Source organism: Heterodontus francisci, chromosome 1 (assembly GCF_036365525.1).
Source record: "Heterodontus francisci isolate sHetFra1 chromosome 1, sHetFra1.hap1, whole genome shotgun sequence".
NCBI lineage: Eukaryota > Metazoa > Chordata > Chondrichthyes > Heterodontiformes > Heterodontidae > Heterodontus > Heterodontus francisci.
Window position 1 is genome coordinate 213313565 of NC_090371.1, and position 19319 is coordinate 213332883.

General features: G+C 45.4%; 1 protein-coding gene across 5 annotated transcripts in view; it reads left to right on the forward strand.

The window, feature by feature from the left end:
• ttc29 (tetratricopeptide repeat domain 29) overlaps positions 1–19319 on the forward strand; it is a 541923-nt gene that overhangs the window by 292902 nt on the left and 229702 nt on the right. The gene's annotated exons all lie outside the window — the stretch shown is intronic.

Here is a 19319-nt window from a genome sequence, read left to right on the forward strand (position 1 = left end):
CCTTGCCACCCTCAGTCCTTCCTCAAAGTGGTGTTCAACATGGAGGAGTAGAGATTCATTAGCTGAGGGAGAGCGGTAGGTGGTAATCAGCAGGAGGTTTCCTTGCCCATGTTTGACCTGATGCCATGAGACTTCATGAAGTCCAGAGTCAATGTTGAGGACTCCCAAGGCAGCACCCTTCCGACTGTATACCACTGTGCCACCGTCTCTGCTGGGTCTGTCCTGCCCAGGGATGGTGATGAGACATTGTCTGTAAGGTATGATTCCGTGAGTATGACTATGTCAGGCTGTTGCTTGACTAGTCTGTGGGACAGCTCTCCTAACTTTGGCACAAGCCCCTCCCCCCAGATGTTAGTAAGGAGGACTTTGCAGGATTGGGGTGCCATTGTCACTCCTGATGCCTAAGTTGATACCAAGTGGTCCATCCAGTTTTATTCCTTTTTGACCTCTCAGTAGCAGTTTTGTACAACTGAGTGGCTTGCTAGGCCATTTCAAAGGACAGTTAAGAGTCAACCACACTGCTGTGGGTCTGGAGACACATGTAGACCAGACCAGGTAAGGACGGCAGATTTCCTTCCCTAAAGGGCATTCGTGGGCCCGATTTTTCTTTTACTGAAATCAATGATAGTTGTAGGGCACCATTACTGAGACTAGTTTTTATTTATTTTTATTTTATTTTAGAGATACAGCACTGAAACAGGCCCTTCGGCCCACCGAGTCTGTGCCGACCAACAGCCACCCATTTATACTAACCCTACAGTAATCCCATATTCCCTACTACCTATATTTTTACTAATTAATTGAATTTTAATTCCACCAGCTGCCATGGTGGAATTTGAACCTTTGTGCCCCAGGGCATTAGCCTGGGCTTCTGGATTACTAGTTTAGTGATGTTACCATTATGCCACCATCACCCCTACATTACAACAGTGACTACACTTCAAAAGTACTTTGATGACTGTGAAGCACTTTGAGATATTCTCATGTTGTGAAAAGCACTATAGAAGTACAAGTTCTTTCCATTCTTTCACAATGTTTTGATGTGATCAATTTTTTCACATGTTTGAGATCATACCTTCTAGAATATCAAATATCGATGCTCTCTAAAACACTCCTTGGCCAAATTGAGAATTCACTGTAGGCAGGAGACATTCAGAAGATTTACCTGCTGGATCTCATTGCACACCCATTCACAAAGCTAGAGAAAAGGTATTTGACTTCTCTGGGCCATACAAAACAACATCCAATTTGGTGACAAATTTACTAAACTGGTGATTCAGTTTACAACAATTGGTCAGCCAACTGCAATTTGGGTTCAACGACAAGAATGTTAAGGTAGTTTCAGTTGGTAAAATCAAGACCTCTCGCGTACAGCTCTGTCTCAATACAATATTATTTATGAGAGGCAAGGGAAAGTAGGATTGTGAAAAGAAAGACTTGCATTTATATAGCACCTTTCATGACCACCGGACAACTAATGAGTTTTTGGAGTGTAGTCACTGTTGTAATGTAAGAAAAGCAGCAGTCAATTTGCACACAGTAAGATCCCACAAACAGCAATGTGATAATGATCAGGTAATCTGTTCTTATGTTGATGATTGAGGGATAAATATTGGCCAGGACACCAGGGATAACTCCCCTGCTGTTCCTCAACATCCACCTGAAAGATCGGACAGGGAGACAGTTTAACATCACAACCCAAAGACAGTACCTCCTCAGTACTGCACTGGAGTGCCAGTCTTGATTTTTGTGGAATTTGAACCCACAACCTTCTGATGCAGAGGCACAAGTAGTATTCCGAGTGAGCTTTATAAACTAATATAAGCTATGCAGATGGAGCAGCCCTTGAATTACTGGTATAAACTTAGAGATCTGGTTTATTTACTAATAGTTTTTGACCTGCTTTAGTCATAATGTTTTTCAAGAGCAATAGTTCATCCATGTTTCTTCATTGTTGTATAGGGTGGACACTAATACTAAATATTCTTATATACTGTCTTCAGAAGAAACTAAATGTGATATCTACCTTCCTCCTCCAAAAAAAAATTAAATGCAATATCTGAAATTTAAAAATTGACAATGCCGGAAAAGCGTAGGGCAAGATAAACCTGCCCTTGAAGATGGGAATGGAGGTGGGAGGGCACACAAAATGGCATGGGGTGGAATCGGGCAGTGTTTCCAACATTGTCCTGCCCCCATGCTATTTTGTCAAAGGCAGGGAAGGCCGAGGCCAATTGAGGCCTTTAAGCTTCCTGCCTCCGCTCCCATTTTGCTAAAGTTGGAGGGGCCTGCCACCACGTGCAGGCATCACCAGGTGAGGCCTGGTGGCATCCTAGCAGGTTTGGGGGGCATCCTTCCTCTGGGGGCATTCCATGGCCCATGGAGGGCCCCCTGGCAGCAATGGCCATCTCCACAGCAAGACACCCCCCTCCCCCACTAACTCCCCCACCAACCCCATCGCCGGGGCCTGCTGACTGGACCCAGCAACGCTCACCCCACATATCTGTGTCCCAGGGTCTCCTCCAAAATTGCCACTGCAGGCTCCTGTAGTACCAGCAGTGGCCACCACACCCGGTGGCACTGCTGGTACTGCAGAGCTGCTGGCTCTCCGATTGACTGGCAGCTCTGGAGGTGGGAGCTTGTCCCTTAAAGAGTGCATGTAACAAGGGTAATATAGTAAGCATGAGGCATTTCAATCTACATATAGACTGGGTAAACTTTATTAGTACTAATTTTGTGGAGGGCGAATTCTTGGAATGTAAGCAAAATGGTTTTTATAGAGCAGTACGTTGAGGAACCAACTCGGGAATGGGCTATTTTGGATCTAGTATTGTGCCATGAAAAAGGACTAATTAATAATCTTGTTGTAAAGGAGCTTTTAGGAAAGAGTGACCATTATATGATAGAATTTTACATTAAGTTTGAAAATGATATAGTTTAATCAGAAACTAGGGTCTTAAATCTAACCAAAGGAAACTATGAAGGTATGAGGGGCAAATTGGCTATGATGGATTGGGAAACTACGTTAAAAGGTATGAAGGTAGACAGGCAATGGCTAACATTCGAAGAACTAATGTTGGGATGGAATTTTACACCCCCCAAAGGAGCTGGCTCATGGTGGGGGGAGGTGTAAAATTGAGTGGGAGGCTGTGGGGGGGCCTTCCTGACCTGCTTCCATCTCCGCTGCCAATTTACAAGGGGCGGCGACAGCGAGAAATTTCCCCACCCGCCCTAGGCCAATCAAGGCCCTTAATTGGCCAATTAACGGGCACTTAAGGGCCTCAGCCTGTCGCCGTGGGCATTTTGCAGTTTGCTGGCGGGTGGCTGAGGCCTCAGAAATGCTGCCTGATAAAACTTGGCAGCTTTCTGCCGGCCTGGGTGGTGGGGGGGGGGGCCTCCAGGTCAGGCACCCTGTGCCCCATAGAGGGCTGCCCCCGAAGCCCCAACCATCCCCAGTGCCCACCATGCCCTCTTAACCGGCACCCTTTGCCTTGCCAGGGGCCTGACCGATTGCCTCTGGGGAGGCCCCAAAAGCTTACCTCTTTCCAGTGCTGTCCATCATCTTCATCCTCACGTTTTGTTGCAGTCCCAGCAGTGGCCACCACTCCTGGTGGAGTTGCTGGGACTAAGATCTGCCGGCCCGCTGATTGGCCAAAAGCTCCATTAGGTGCGTCTTCCTGCCTCAATGAGGTGTAAGTCCCACCCAAGACCAAATTTGGGCCTAGGGAGTGTAAAATCCAGTCTGGATCCCCAGGCCTGGCAGAGGCAGGATCACCAACAACTTTTCGGTTGGTGGATGGCTTACCACCACCCACTGTAAAATCCAGCCCATAGTTTACAACAAAAATACTTTCCTTTAATGAACAAAAACCCAGCAAAGTAAGTGTTCTAACCCTAGCTAACAAAAGAAATCAAGGATTGTATTGGAGCAAAGGAAGAGGCGTATAAAGTTGCCCAAAAAATGGTTAGCCTGAAGATTAGGAGCATTTTAGAATTTTGCAAAGGAGGACCAAGAGTAATCTAGTGAGAAACAAAAAAAATCTGTAAAAGCGATCATAATATGATTGAATTTTACATTCAGTTTGAGGGAGAGAAGAGTGGGTCTAAGACCAGTATTTTAAACTTAATTAAGGGCAATTACAAAGTGATTGCTGACAAAGCAGCGGCCCACAGACGTCATCAGAGTGCGCCAAGCTGCAAACATGGGCGGCGACATCTTGCCAGGACTAAATGGCGCAAGCGCGGGATGACGTCATCGCGCAACGCCAACATCATCGCGTATCCGCGCCTGGTCCATCTTCACACATGTGCGATAAAGCATCATCAGGTATCCAGCCCCCCCACTTGGCTGGAGGAAGCGGCTGAATGGGAGACTTTGAGGCTGGAGCTCGATCCCCGTCACTCGCTCCCGCCTCACTAGCTGCTCCATCCCCATGGCAACACACTCCAGGCCTCGACGCTTCCTCCCCTCAGCCGCTCACTCCAGACCTCGCTGCTCCCTCCCACTCCCCTGGCCGATTGGTCCTCGCTTCGTGTCACCCCGCTGTCCAACCGCTCACTCCCCGCTTCCCCGCGCACCCCCTCCTCCAGCCGCTAGCTCTAGGCTGCGTTGCTTCCCTCCATTCGGCCACTCGCTCCTATGTCGCCCCGTTACCCCTTAAGTGGGGAGCGAGCGGCCGGAAAACGGGGTGACGCGAAAGGGGAACAATCAGCCAGGGGAGTGGGGGGGAGCAGCGAGGTCTGGGGGAAGCGGCCGGTGGGAAGAAGGGGAAGAAAGCGAGTTGCCAAGGGGGGAGCGCGGCCAGTGGGGCGGGAGCTAGTCGCTGCGTTCGGGTGAAATCAGTCCTGGTCAGTAATATAAACGAATCACAATAACGAATTGGCAGCACATTTTATACTCTGCCCGATTTTCTTTTCCATCGCTCGAGGTGACAATTCACTATCTTCCAATGGAAATTCAATCATGAAATTCCTTCTGTACTTATTAGGATTACTAGAATATTCAATGGATCTGAGGATTACAGTTAGTATCCTATAACTACATAGTAGCATATTACTGGGCTTCCATCCAACTTAATGTAAGGTTAGCTTGCTAGAACGATCTAGCCATAAGCATTTCCTGTGATAAATTGAGCATCACCTTCTTTAATCCTGGCAGCTGCCTGAACATCGCAGACACTGACGTTCCAGTTGAAGAGTCTGCATTTACACACGTGCAAGTACTGCATCACCCAGTGGTTGCACTGTCAGCAAACGCAGCCGGGCAATTATGAGGGCATGAAAGCAGAGCTAGCTAAAGTAAACTGACAAATTAGGTTAAGGGATAGGTCATTAGAGATGCAGTGGCAGACATTTTAGGGGATATTTCAGAATACACAGAATAGATACATTCCAATGAGAAAGTAAAACTCCAAGGGGGAAGATAGTATCAAACTTAAAGAAAAAGCATATAATTGTACAAAGATGGGAGGCAGGTCAGAAGATTGGACAGAAGATAAAGAACAGAAAAGAATGACAAAAACATTGATAAAGAAGGTAAAATTCGAGTACGAGAGAAAGCTAGCTAGAAATATAAAGACAGACAGTAAGATTTTCTATAGATATTTATAAAAGAAAGGAGTTAACAAAGTGAACGTTGGTCCTCTAGAAAATGTGAGTCTGGGGAATTAATAATTGATAATAAGGAGATGGCAGATGAATTGAACAGGTATTTTGCATTGGTCTTCACTATAGAGGATACAAGTAACATCCCAGAATTAGCTGTAACTCAGGAAATGGAAGAGAGGGAAGAACTCAGGAAAATTACAATCACCAGGGAATTGGTAGTGAATAAATTGTTGGAGCTGCGAGCTGACAAGTCCCTGGGTCCTGATAGACTTCATCCTAGGGTGTTAAAAGAAGTGGCTAGTGAGATAGTTGATGCGTTAGTTTTAATTTTCCAAAATTCCCTAGATCCAGGGAAGGTTCCGCTGGACTGGAAAATAGTGAATGTAACTCCTTTATTCAAAAAGGGAGGGAGACAGAAATCAGGAAACTACAGGCCAGTTAGCTTAGCATCTGTCTTCGGGAAAATGTTAGAATTTGTTATTAAAGATGTTATAGCAGGGCACTTAGAATAATTGAAGGTAATCAAGCAGAGTCAACATAGTTTTGTTAAATGGAAATCATGTTTAAACAATTTGTTGGAGTTCTTTGAGGGAGCTACACATGTGTGGATGAAGGGGAACCGGTGGATATATTGTACTTAGATTTCCAGAAGGCATTTGATAAGGTGTCACATCAAAGGTTACTGCAAAAAATAAAAGCTCATGGTGTAGGGGGTAACATATTGGCAGGGATAGAAGATTGGCTAGCTAACAGGAAACAGAGAGTAGGCATAAATGGGTCATTTTCTGGTTGGCAAGATGTAACAAGTGGTGTGCCACAGGAACCTGTGCTGGGTCCTCAACTTTTTACAATTTATATAAATGACTTAGATGAAGAGACCGAAGATATGGTTGCTAAATTTGCTGATGATACAAAGATAGGTCGGAAAGTAGGTTGTGAAGAGGACATAAGGAGGCTAAAAAGGGATATAGATAGGTTAAGTGAGTGGGCAAAAAATCTGGCAGATGGAGTATAATGTGGTAAAATGCGAAGTTGTCCATTTTGGAAGGAAAAATAACAAAGAAGCATATTATCTAAATGGTGAGAGATTGCAGAGCTCTGAGATGCAGAGGGATCTGGGTGTCCTAGTGCATGAATCGCAAAAGGTTAGTATGCAGGTACAGCAAGTAATTAGGAAATCTAATAGAATGTTATCATTTATCGCAAGGGGAATCGAATACAAAAGTAGGGAGGTTATGCTTCAGCTGTACAGGGCATTGGTGAGACCACATCCGGAGTACTGTGTACAGTACTGGTCTCCTTGTTTAAGGAAGGATGTAAATGCATTGGAAGCAGTTAAAGAAGGTTTACTAGACTGATACCTGGAATGGGCGGGCTATATTATGAGTCAAGATTGAACAGGCTAGGCTTATATCTGCTGGAATTTAGAAGAGTAAGAGGTGACTTGATTGAAACATGTAAGATCCTGAGGGGTCTTGACAGGGTGGATGTGGAAAGGATGTTTCCCCTTGTGGGAGAATCTAGAACCAGGAGTCACTCTTTCAAAATAAGGGGTCGCCCATTTAAGACAGAGAGGAGGAGAAATGTTTTCTTTCAGAGGGTCGTGAGTCTTTGGAACTCTGTTCCTCAAAAGGTGGTGGAAGTGGAGTCTTTGAATATGCTTAAGGCAGAGGTCGATAGATTCTTGATAAGCAAGGGGGTGAAAGGTTATCGGGGTTAGGTGGTAATGTGGAGAAATCAGTTCAACCGTGAACATTTGAATGGCAGGGCAGGCTTGAGGGGCCGAGTGGCCTACTCCTGCTTCTAATTTGTATGTTCCTAAGTAAGCTTTTATTGGTATGTAAAAAGGAAAAGATTAGCAAAAACAAATGTGGATCCATTACAAGCAGATTCAGGAGAATAAGGAAATGGCAGAGAAACTAAACAACTACTTTGCGTTTGTCTTCACGGAGGAAAGTACTAAAAACCTCCCAGAAATAATGGAGAATCAAGGGACAAGTATCCCTTTGAGAAACTGCAAGATATTAATATTAGTAAAAAAATAGTAATAGAGAAATTAATGGGGCTTAAAGTAGATAAGTCCCCTAAACCTGATGATCGACATCCCAGAGTGTTGAAAGAGGTGGCTGTAGTGATAATGGATGCATTGGTGATCATCTTCCAAAATTCTATAGACTCTGGAATGGTTCCTGCAGATTGTAAGGTAGCAAATGTAACCCCACTATTTAAGAAAGGAGGGATAGAGAAAATGGGGAACTACAGACCTGTTAGTCTAACATCAGTCGGAGGGAAAATCTAGAATCTACTATAAAGGATGTGATAACAGGACTCTTCGAAAATAATGGTAGGATTGGGCAGAGTTAACATGGATTTATGAAAGGGAAATCATGTTTCACAAACCTGTTAGAGTTTTTTGAGGATGTAACTAGCAGAATAGATAGGGGGAACCAGTGGACGTGGTATATTTAGACTTTCAGAAAGCTTTTGATAAGGTCCCACACTAGAGGTTAGTGAACAAAATTAGAGCACATGGCATTGGGGGTAATATACTGGCATGGATTGAGCACTGGTTAACAGACAGAAAACAGAGAGTAGAAATAACTGGGTCATTTTCAGATTGGCAGGCTGTGACTAGTGGGGTACCGCAAGGATCAGTGCTTCGGCCCCAGCTAGTCACAATCTAGATCAACGATTTGGATGTGGGGATTAAATGTAATATTTCCAAGTTTGCTGATGACACAAAACTAGGTGGAAGTGTGAGTTGTGAGTAGGATGCAAAGACGCTTCGAGAGGATTTGGAGAGGCTAAGCGAGTGGGAAAAAATTTGGCAGATAGAACACAATGTGGCGAAATGTGAGATTATCCACTTTGGTAGGAAAAACAGAACGCAGAGTATTTGTTAAATGGTGAGAGGCTGGGAAGTGTTGAACTTCAGAGGGACGTGGGTGTCTTTGTTCGTGAATGTTGTTGTTCATGAGTCACTGAAAGCTAACATGCCAGGTACAGCAAGCAAATAAGAAGGCAAATGGTATGTTGGCCTTCATTACAAAGGGATTTGAGTATAGTAGTAAAGACGTCTTGCTGCAATTATATAGAGCCCTGGCGAGACCACACCTGGAGTATTGTGTGCAGTTTTCGTCTCCTTACCTAAGGAAAGATATACTTGCCATAGAGGGAGTTCAGCGAAGGGTCATCAAACTAATTCCTGGGATGGAGGTATTGTCCTATGAAGAGAGATTAAATAGACTGGGCCTTTATTCTTTGAAGTTTGGAAGAATGAGAGGTGATCTCATTCAAACATACAAAATTCTTGCAGGGCATGATAGGGTAGATGCAGGAAGGATGTTTCCCCTGGCTGGGGCGTCTAGAACCAGGGTACACAGAATAAGGGGAAGGCCATTTAGGACTGAGATGAGGAGGAATTCCTTCATTCAGAGGGTGGTGAATCTTTGGAATTCTCTACCCCAGAGGGCAGTGGAGGCTCCGTCGTTGATGATGTTCAAGACTGAGATTGTTAGATTTCTACATATTGAAAACATCAAGGGATACAGGGGTAGTGCAGGAAAATGGTGTCGAAATAGAAGATCAGCCATGATCTCATTGAATGGCGGAGCAGGCACGAAGGGCTGAATGGCCTACTCCTGCTCTTATTTCTTATGTTCTTATGCCCGCCATGGAATTCCACAGAGAGCCAAGGCAGTGTTTCCCCCCGCCTTCCAGCCCAGCTCCAGGACCACCATCGCGGGATAAAATACGGCCCATAATTTCACATTTCAGGTATCTATCATTTGTCAGAATTACAAGATAAAGATGGGACTATACCATATGGACACGGCATGGGAGGGCTGAGGTAAGGTGAGATAACAAAATGAATGCCCAAACAGGTTTAGATGAAAACTATGGTTGCAAGACTCGGCTCCGTATTGCTGCGTGTGCTCGCGCTGTGGAAACCCAGAGCTCATGCAATGGCGGCTGTATTGTTTCTGGTGCAACCCCAGGCATGTCTTAATTGTAAGGGTGCTAGTGCGGGAGTGCCGAGTGTGTGCCAGAGACATAAAAAGTGGGCAGCCTTTGATGTCAAACAGTATTTGATGCTGATTTGGTGCATGGCCTGCCATTTTGCCACTCACAGGTCCCTTTCTTAAATACTGCCAGCTGAACATTTGTTCAGCTGCACGGGGAACTCCCCACTCGTGCTATTAAAAGGGACAAACATGGGACTTCCAGATGATGTGCCTTTGACTTTCTTTTACTGCTGCAGAGTGAATAAAAGAACTGCAGAGTGAGTAAAAGAACTGTGTTCAGTATTGTCGGAATAGTTTGGAAAAGCTTTTGGATTCAGAAGGGTGTGGTGCTGGACTTTGACAAAGAGATCAGAGTTTGGAGGCCTGTCAGCAGAATGCCTACTGTGACTCACAGGGGCTTTAGTTGCAGTCGCTCTTGAGCTGCTGCACAACAGTGACATGGAGTACAGGCAACAGAGAGGGAAGGAGGGCTCTCAACAGAAGGCCATACCCACCTAGGGTATTCAGAGAGCACTTCTCCTACCTCCACCTCAGCCAGGAGCAGTGTCTGAGGTGCCTGCATTTCATCAAGGAGTTGGTCACTGAACTGTGCCACCTCCTCCATTTGGACCTGCAGCCACAGAGCAGCGCGAGAACAATGCTACCGGTGACCTTGAAGATCACTGTGTCCCTCAATTTTTACACCAGAAGATCCTTCCAGGTGGAAGCAGGTGATGTTGCCAACATGCATCACAGTTCAGCGTGCATCATTGAATCAGGGAGGGGTCTTCATAATCTTCTCTCTTACCAGCGAGCAGTAGGAGGAGTAGGCATATTTCGAAAGAAGGATTTCGCTGCCTGGATCTCTTGTGGCTTTACAAGGCTAGCAGGATTCCCAATAGTGCAGGATGCCATCGACTACACCCAGGCCCAACACTTTAATGGGGAGATGTACCACAACCGCAAGGGGTACCACTTCCTTAACATGCAGTTGGTGAATGACCCATGCACAGAACATCATGCTGGAGAATGCCTGCTATCCTGGCAGCAGCCACAACGCTTTCATCCTGCAGCAGTCAGCTGTACCCCCATATTTGAGCCACCATAATGAACCAGAGGCTGGCTGCTCGGTGACAAAGGTTACTGGCTCTACAGCTGGCTCATGTCTCCCCTCCAGCATCAGACCATGCGTGGATGACAGTGAGAGCCATGCTGCCACCAGGAACATCATGGGACAAACCACCTATCACAGCATCCCCTTGGCCAAAATCCTGAAACAAAAGACAGCACAGAAAGAACCATTCCATAACAACTTTATCCAACAACACTTCCAATAATAGATTCTAAACTGAACTATTCACCTTTGTGCAATCCCTAAGTGCCTGTCTTGCAGGTGTCTTTGCCTGCTTTGCCTGGCCTAATGCTTCTATGCAGTGTGACCCCAGTGGCTGCATCATGGCAGGTGGAAGGCTAATGACTTGCAGCAGCAGGAACTACAGATGGCCTTGCAGGCCAACCGCGTGCAGCTCTGGTCCTTGAAGGCCCAGCTTTGGACTACATCACCACGGAATTGGTGGCAGCAATATGGCCTGGCTGACTAAAAGGCAAAAGCAAGGGCACTGGCTGAATGGCAGTGGTGAGAGCACGAATGCTGTCATCCGGAGAAAGGACAGCAGACTCATGCACCACAGAGCCAGTGCCACGCCCCTAGGGCAGGGCCTCAGCAATCCTAGTAATCTGGCGCACTTTCCAGGTAAGACCCTTCCTGCCTTTTTGAGAACTGGTATCCGCAGGCACGATGGCAGCAGTCCGACCCTGCATGGCAGCAATCTGGGCTTGCATGGCAACAAGCATGGATCTCATGAGCTCCGTCTGAGCCTCCACAGCAGCACTGAGATATTGGGTGGGTTCTGTCTGTGATGCAATAGAAGCTGAGACATTGGTCACCAGACATTGCATCATGGCTGGGTCTGCAAGTGCTGTCATAGAATTGGCCACCTATTCCACGCTTTAAAGGATGGGCTGCAAGCTCTGTGCGAAGCTCTGTGCCAAGTTGAAGCCGGACTCCTCCATTCTCCTCGACTATGACAACAGGTTCTGTGGCAGGCCTGCCAATGCACCAAACATCTTTGTGCGAATGCTAATCAGCCTTTCCCTCTATGCTGCCCCCATCGAAGACCTCATCTGAGTCCTCTGCAGCAGAACTCGTCTACTACCTCGCCCTCTGGTGAGTTAGCATTGCCACTATCATTTCCCCATGCCCTGGCTGTGGCCCACTCCTGCCTGGTGACTCACCACATGCTGATCCCAACTCTATATTACCCTTTGTAGTAAATGCAGTGCCAGTATCTTAGGTGGTCAGATCAAGTGGTGGTGCATCAGTTGCTGTTGCTCACACCTTTCATGGTCTAACAGCACTGGCTGGCCAGGCAGCAGGACTTGGCCTCTAAAAGCAAAAATGCACGAGAAGGGTTAGGGTGAGGGAACTGGGACACAGCTGGAAAGCAAAAGGTCCATAGTCACAGCATCTGCAGCTTGCACTTCAAGCCAGATAGCAGGATGTGGATAAAGTGGGATTTAAGAAAGTACATAAGGCAGGAACATACCGTTAACCTGAATATCCTCGGCTACACTTGATGCTACGGCCTCAATCACTGTAGAAAACTGTCACCACCAAAGGGCTCAGAAGATGCAGGTGTGCCCGTCCCCTGCCAGTTCTCTGCTGTTTCCTACGGTTACCTGCTAACTTGTCCTGCAAGAGATAGGGAAGAAGATCAGTAAGTGTGTTGCAATGTGTTTGGGTGATATGCCTGTCATAACTGAATAGCTGGAAGTTTGTGGATGGGTGCTGACAGCATTGGTACATGTATGAGGGTGAGCTGGACCATTTGAATGTTAGGCATGAGTCCTGATTACTGATGGGTGAGTGATGGGGCTGTGGTACATTGAGCAGCAATAGATAGGAGATGGTGGTACAGTGGGTAGGAGATGTCATTGGAAGATGCATTCACTGATCTTAACCATCATGTGAAATCATTGAACCTTTTTTGACACTGCAGCCAGGTCCTCTGGGCCAGAATGTGGGAATTCACCACCATGGCCACCTTCTCTCATTCCCTTTGCAGGGTATGCCTTCAGGGCCTCCTGGCTTCCTGTGGAAACAAGACCACTCTCCTCCTTTCGACCAGCGGGACCAAGGCCTCCAATGCCATATCAGAGAGCTTGGGAGCAAGCTGAGCATTCAAAACCCAACTGAAAACTTATGAGTGAATAGAACGAGTGGGAAAAAGGAAAGCTAGAATTAGAAGATCACATCTCACTTATCAGATACTGATGAGCTGCTAACAGCCCTCTACCCACTCCTAGCACTTCAAACATTAGCAGCTGCAGCACACGGAGGGAGAGGGTCCTGGATGGGGGTCTGCTGAGCATTAATGCCTCCAGTTGGCTGGGATCTCCCAGACACTCTGGCTCTACAGCGGCTATCTCACCCCATGCAGGCTGCCAAAGTAGCAGATTCCAGGATCAAGACATCCCTTCCTCAGTGGAAAAGGACCCTGGGATGGCAATGATCTGGGAAACCCAACAAACATAAAAATGAACTGAAATTCATGTTAAGAGCAAAGTGTATTCACAAAAGTTTAAAAAGAACACTGGGTTGAAAGGTGGTTGCAATGCTAATAGGTTAGGCATTGAAGTCGTTTCCCCATACACAAAAGCAATAAGCAATTTGTTGCCCTATCACCTCGCTCCCTTTGTACTGGGATATCCCTGGCCAGGCTTGCTTGGCAAGGGTTATCGGGCAGGGACCTCCCCACCTCCCACCCCCAGAAGTTAACACAGGAAGGTAAAATACAGTCAAAAACACACATTGTCTGTCAATATTTAAACAGAAAGCTGCTCAGGTAGACTGTTTAAATTTAGCAATGTGGCCTACTGATGTGGGGAGTAAATAGCATGTTCATTATGTTGTATTATTGTGCAAAGCCAAATTGAATTAAGTCTTAATTATTGCGTGTATTTTTGCTGGCAATCTGAGAAATAAAACGATTTAATGATTTGCTCTGGCTCATTTAACTTCAGATCAATATTGCTTGCAGCATCATGTGGTATTTCCATACCCTGCAACTTCAGCCATTGGGGGTAGAATTCCTGGCTTTGTAATTTCAGAAAAAAAGATGAGTATAATATGCACCACTTTGTAGATTCTCACTGAAGTTAATGAGTACAGGAATTCCACCCCCAGTATGTGAGACCCAGTGGCATAATCGAATGTGCAAGTGACTGAGTGACAAGTGTTCCTCTGCTGTATATTCGTATTCTTTTCGGATGGTATTCTGGGTAAATTTCTTCCTTCATTCTATAATTTACCCTGTTGCTTTCCATTTTGCCAGATAGCTCTGTAGCTTAGAGACTGGGGAACAGCATTATCCCAAGTCTCCACTATTGCAGACTATAAGCAGCTACAGGGAAATACCTGGTGCCATCCAGGCATGACTTTCACTGCAGATTTTTTTTTAACCCCCATGAGAAAGTGCCACAGACTCAGATTGGCATGTCTGCGATCAGTATGGTTCCGCGGAGGAACTAAATCTGTGTCTATCTCTGCACTGTAATTTTGCTTACTTTTAAATACAGCTCATTTGTACTGAGGAGTGGTAATAGAGAAAGGAGACAAAAGGTAGGTCTGTGAACACAACTGTTAATTTATGCACTAAGATCAGCACAGCTGTGAGGATGTTGTTACGAGAAAGGTGTCTAGGGGTCCCTCTCAGTCTTCAGCTGGTCTTACCGTAACAGGGTTTAATTTTAACCACATTGTTTTTAGCTCCCCCTTGGTGAATCCATGTTCACCACTTTCCAATATCTAAGGCAAAGAAACCAGCATTAACAGGCTTTCTTAGGTTTAAAGAAGAAAAGTTGAAATTTATTAAACTTAAACTTTAATTAGGTTGACACCTACGGATACACGACACGCCCATGCTAGCATGTATATGCGATACACACATGCAAATCGAGACAGAAAAGCGCAGAAGAAAAATAAAATGGGAAAGTTTTAGGCAATATCTGAAGAGTTGTTGTTATGGTTCTTCGAGCTCACTGTAGAGTCCTTGATTGTAGTTAGATCTTGCTTTTCATTGGGGCCCAGTATTCTTCTTAAACTTTGTTCGTTTTAGGAGACTTTTCTGTCTTGAGGTTCATGTGTCTTCCATGGATTCAGTGGCTTGTGAGATAGAGATGGGAGCAGACAAGAGAGAAATCTTCTCGGTCCAGGAGCAAACAGACACTCTGCTCAAACTGTTTGTACAAATTCAAAAAACTCAGGTTGCCCAGTAGGTTAATCATGTGACTAGCTGGGTTTACCATGTCTGTTTGTGTATTCGGCCATCTTAGCAGTCAGCCTGGAATGCGAGCTCCCCCACCTTCAATGTCTGGTGATCAAAAGTCCATTGTGGGTTGAATGTGTCAGGGAATAGCTGCTTTGTCCTTCCAAACACTGTCTGTTAATATGAAAATGTCTTTTCCAGCCACGACTGATCTGTTTAACAAGTCCTTTCTTCACTCTAGTAACAATTTAAAATCAATGTTCATGACAAAATTAATGTGCTTCATTCTTGGCAGGGGGTGCCTAGCATGACAATCTAGCACTCAATTGTTTTATATTCTTTTGATTCCTTAGAGCTGACATCAAATTTTGGATTTTTGGATGACAAGGCTCTTTTTTCCATCGTAACTGGGTTAAAAGCCTTGATATGAATTTTAAGTATGCTTGTGTTTTGTGTTAGAGTCTAGAATTTTCCAGTTAAAAAGTAGTGTGGTATTTTTGGGCAAATCACTTTTAGTCAGACCTTGAAAAATGCATGAGATCTACACATTGTATCATTGTTAAATGACGGTGGGCATCAGTGTCATTAACAACTAGAAAGAACTGTTGCCTACCATTTGTGGTCCTGCAGGTGTTGGACAAATTGAATGTGTACTACTCAACACATTCATATTTTACTGCTTTTTGAGGTGTGGTGCAGAGCAACATGAAATGGTTCATGGTTCATGGAAATGATATATTTGTGTGGCTTGGACTTTTATCTTCCAAACTCACAATTTAGATGCAATACTAGGGACGATTATGAGTATCCAGAGAGAAAGAGGCTGTGTCTCCTGTGTAGGGACAGGAGTCTTTTTTTTAAATTCATTGGCATCACTGGCTATGCCAGCATTTATTGCCCATCCCTAATTGCCCTTGAGAAGGTGGTGGTGAGCTGCCTTCTTGAACTGCTGCAGTCCATGTGAGGCAGGTACACCCACAGTGCTGTTAGGAAGGGAGTTCCAGGATTTTGACCCAACGACAGTGAAGGAACGGCGATATACGGTGGTAGAGGTCGCGGGTTTGGAAGGTGCTGTCTAAGGAGCCTTGGTGCATTGCTGCAGTGCATCTTGTAGATGGTACACACTGCTGCCACTGTGCGTCGGTGGTGGAGGGAGTGAATGTTTGTGGATGGTGTGCCAATCAAGCGGTCTGCTTTGTCCTGGATGGTGTCAAGCTTCTTGAGTGTTGTTGGAGCTGAACCCATCCAGGCAAGTGGAGAGTATTCCATCACACTCCTGAGTTGTGCCTTTTAGATGGTGGACAAGCTTTGGGGAGTCAGGAGGTGAGTTACTCGCCGCAGGATTCCTAGCCTCTGACCTGCTCTTGTAGCCACGGTATTTATTTGGCTACTCCAGTTCCGTTTCTGGTCAATGGTAGCCCCTAGGATGTTGAAAGTGGGTGGTTCAGCGATGGTAATGCCATTGCATGTCAAGGGGAGATAGTTAGATTCACTCTTGTTGGAGGTGGTTATTTCCTGGCACTTGTGTGGCGCAAATGTTACTTGCCACTTATCAGCCCAAGCCTGGATATTGTCCAGGTCTTGCTGCATTTCTACACGGACTGCTTCAGTATTTGAGGAGTCACGAATGGTGCTGAGCATTGTGCAATCATCAGTGAACATCCCTACTTCTGACCTTATGATTGAAGGAAGATCATTGATGAAGCAGCTGAAGATGGCTGGGCCTAGGACACTACCCTGAGGAACTCCTGCAGTGATGTCCTGGAGCTGAGATGATTGACCTCCAAAACCACAGCCATCTTCCTTTGCGCTAGGTATGACTCTAACCAGCAGAGATCTTCCGCCTGATTCCCCTTGACTCCAGTTTTGCTGGGGCTCCTTGATGCCATACTTGGTCAAATGCTGCCTTGATGTCAAGGACAGTCACTCTCACCTCACCTCTTGAGTTCAGCTCTTTTGTCCATGTTTGAACCAAGGCTGTAATGAGGTCAGGAGCTGAGTGGCCCTGGCGGAACCCAAACTGGGTATCACTGAGCAGGTTATTGCTAAGCAAGTGCTGCTTGATGGCACTGTTATTGACACCTTCCATCACTTTGTTGATCATTGAGAGTAGGTAATGGGGCGGTAATTGGCCGGGTTGAACTTGTCCTGCTTTTTGTGTACAGGACATACCTGGGCAATTTTCCACATTGCCGTGTAGATGCCAGTGTTGTAGCTATACTGGAACAGCTTGGCAATGGGTGCGGCAAGTTCTGGAGCACAGGTCTTCAGTACTATTGCTGGAATATTGTCAGGACCCAGAGCCTTTGCAGTATCCAGTGCCTTCAGTCGTTTCTTGATATCATGCGGAGTGAATCGAATTGGTTGAAGACTGGCATCTGTAATGCTGGGGCCTTCAGGAGGAGGCCGAGATGGATCATCAACTCGGCACTTCTGGCTGAAGATTGTTGCAAATGCTTATCTTTCGCACTGATGTGCTGGGCTCCCCCATCATTGAGGATGTGGATATTTGTGGAGCCACCTCCTCCAGTTAGTTGTTTAATTGTCCACCACCATTCACGGCTGGATGTGGCAGGACTGGTTTTGTGCTATTTTTTAAAAAAATGAGAACAAGATATTTCTGGCATGGAGTTAAGGGAATCCAGACAGACCTTGAATGAATAAATGTGTGGATAAAACCTTTTGCATTGCAATGTTCTAAATACATTTTGGCCTTGGGTGTTTGGAGCATTGGCCCACCTAAAATTCCTGAAGTGTAATTGACCATAATATCAGAATTTATTTATATATTTATTTGCTGGCACAAACTGAATTCTAAATTATTGACTTGTTGAAATAAATGTTCCCTTGTTTTGTGTTGCAAACACATTTTGCTGTGAAGCACCTTTTTTAGGCTTTAATGTGTTCACTTCTGTCACCCCTCACCCCCTAACCCTCCCACTCCCCATGTATTTGACATGATTCATTCATTTTGCTGTGTCCTGCAAGTGGGAAAGGGGTACAACTTGTACTAAAGTGGAACCTGCAGCATTACACCAGTATGTTACATGTCCCAAGTCATAAGGGGCTTACATCTTAAAAGTTACATTTGTTCTCCCTCATCCCAAGAGGGCGGCACAGTGGCGCAGTGGTTAGCACCGCAGCCTCACAGCTCCAGTGACCCGGGTTCGATTCCGGGTACTGCCTGTGTGGAGTTTGCAAGTTCTCCCTGTGTCTGCGTGGGTTTTCTCCGGGTGCTCCGGTTTCCTCCCACAAGCCAAAAGACTTGCAGGCTGATAGGTAAATTGGCCATTATAAATTGTCACTAGTATAGGTAGGTGATAGGGAAATATAGGGACAGGTGGGGATGTTTGGTAGGAATGTAGGATTAGTATAAATGGGTGGTTGATGTTCGGCACAGACTCGGTGGGCCGAAGGGCCTGTTTCAGTGCTGTATCTCTAATCAAATCTAACAAGTTGTCCCTCTTTTAATGTATGTTTGAAGCCTTTTCCACATTGATACTGCAAAGAAATAGTAGCATACCCGAGACACATTAGACTCCCTGGGCATTGTTATGAGAGGCTTCTATTTTTTTTCAAATATATTTTTAAGGACTCATATTTAAATTGTGGAAATAGATTCATTTGGAAGCCTGAAGAAATGCTGGCCTTTTTTTTTGCTGGGGTCATTGAAAGGACACTTGACTGAAAACACTTACTGGAAGAATCAAGGAGTGCTAGAAACAACCTGTATTGGAGATTACATAAGAACATGTGAAATAGGAACAGGAGTAAGCCATTCAGCCCCTCAAGCCTGCCCTGCCATTCAATAAGATCATGGCTGATCACCTGCCTTATGATAAATAAACAACAGGAACCTTGGACTAAGGGGAAACGTTTACAGAGAAGTCACATGTCAAAGTTTATGGAGGTCAAGAGGTTGACTTTCTGTTTGGGGTTTGGATTGTTTTCAGTTCATTTGGGGTGTGAACTGTTTTGAAGACATTTGGTGTTTTGCCTGCCAAGAAAAAAGACACCTCAGCTCATCTTCCATGCACCTCTCGAAGAAACCCTGAGAAGTCCAGTGTGCCAGCTCCTTTTTCCTCCTGTCTTTGGAAAAATCCTGCGATTTATGTGTGTGCTGGCTGAAACCCCTGATGCCACATTTCTCCTCAAAAAACCTGCTAGATTATTTCTCGCCACCACCTGAAAAGAACTGCTCCAGAAAAGACCCCAGTGACCTGTCACCATATACCTGGATGCCAGACTAAAAGGGACAACTGACATCCATCCATATTTTCTTTTTCTTCAAAAATTAGCAAGTATTTGGCCAAAGTATTCCTTTTTTGTCTTTTTCTTGTAACAGACCTCTGCAGAGAGAACTTCTGTATTTTTTTCAGTG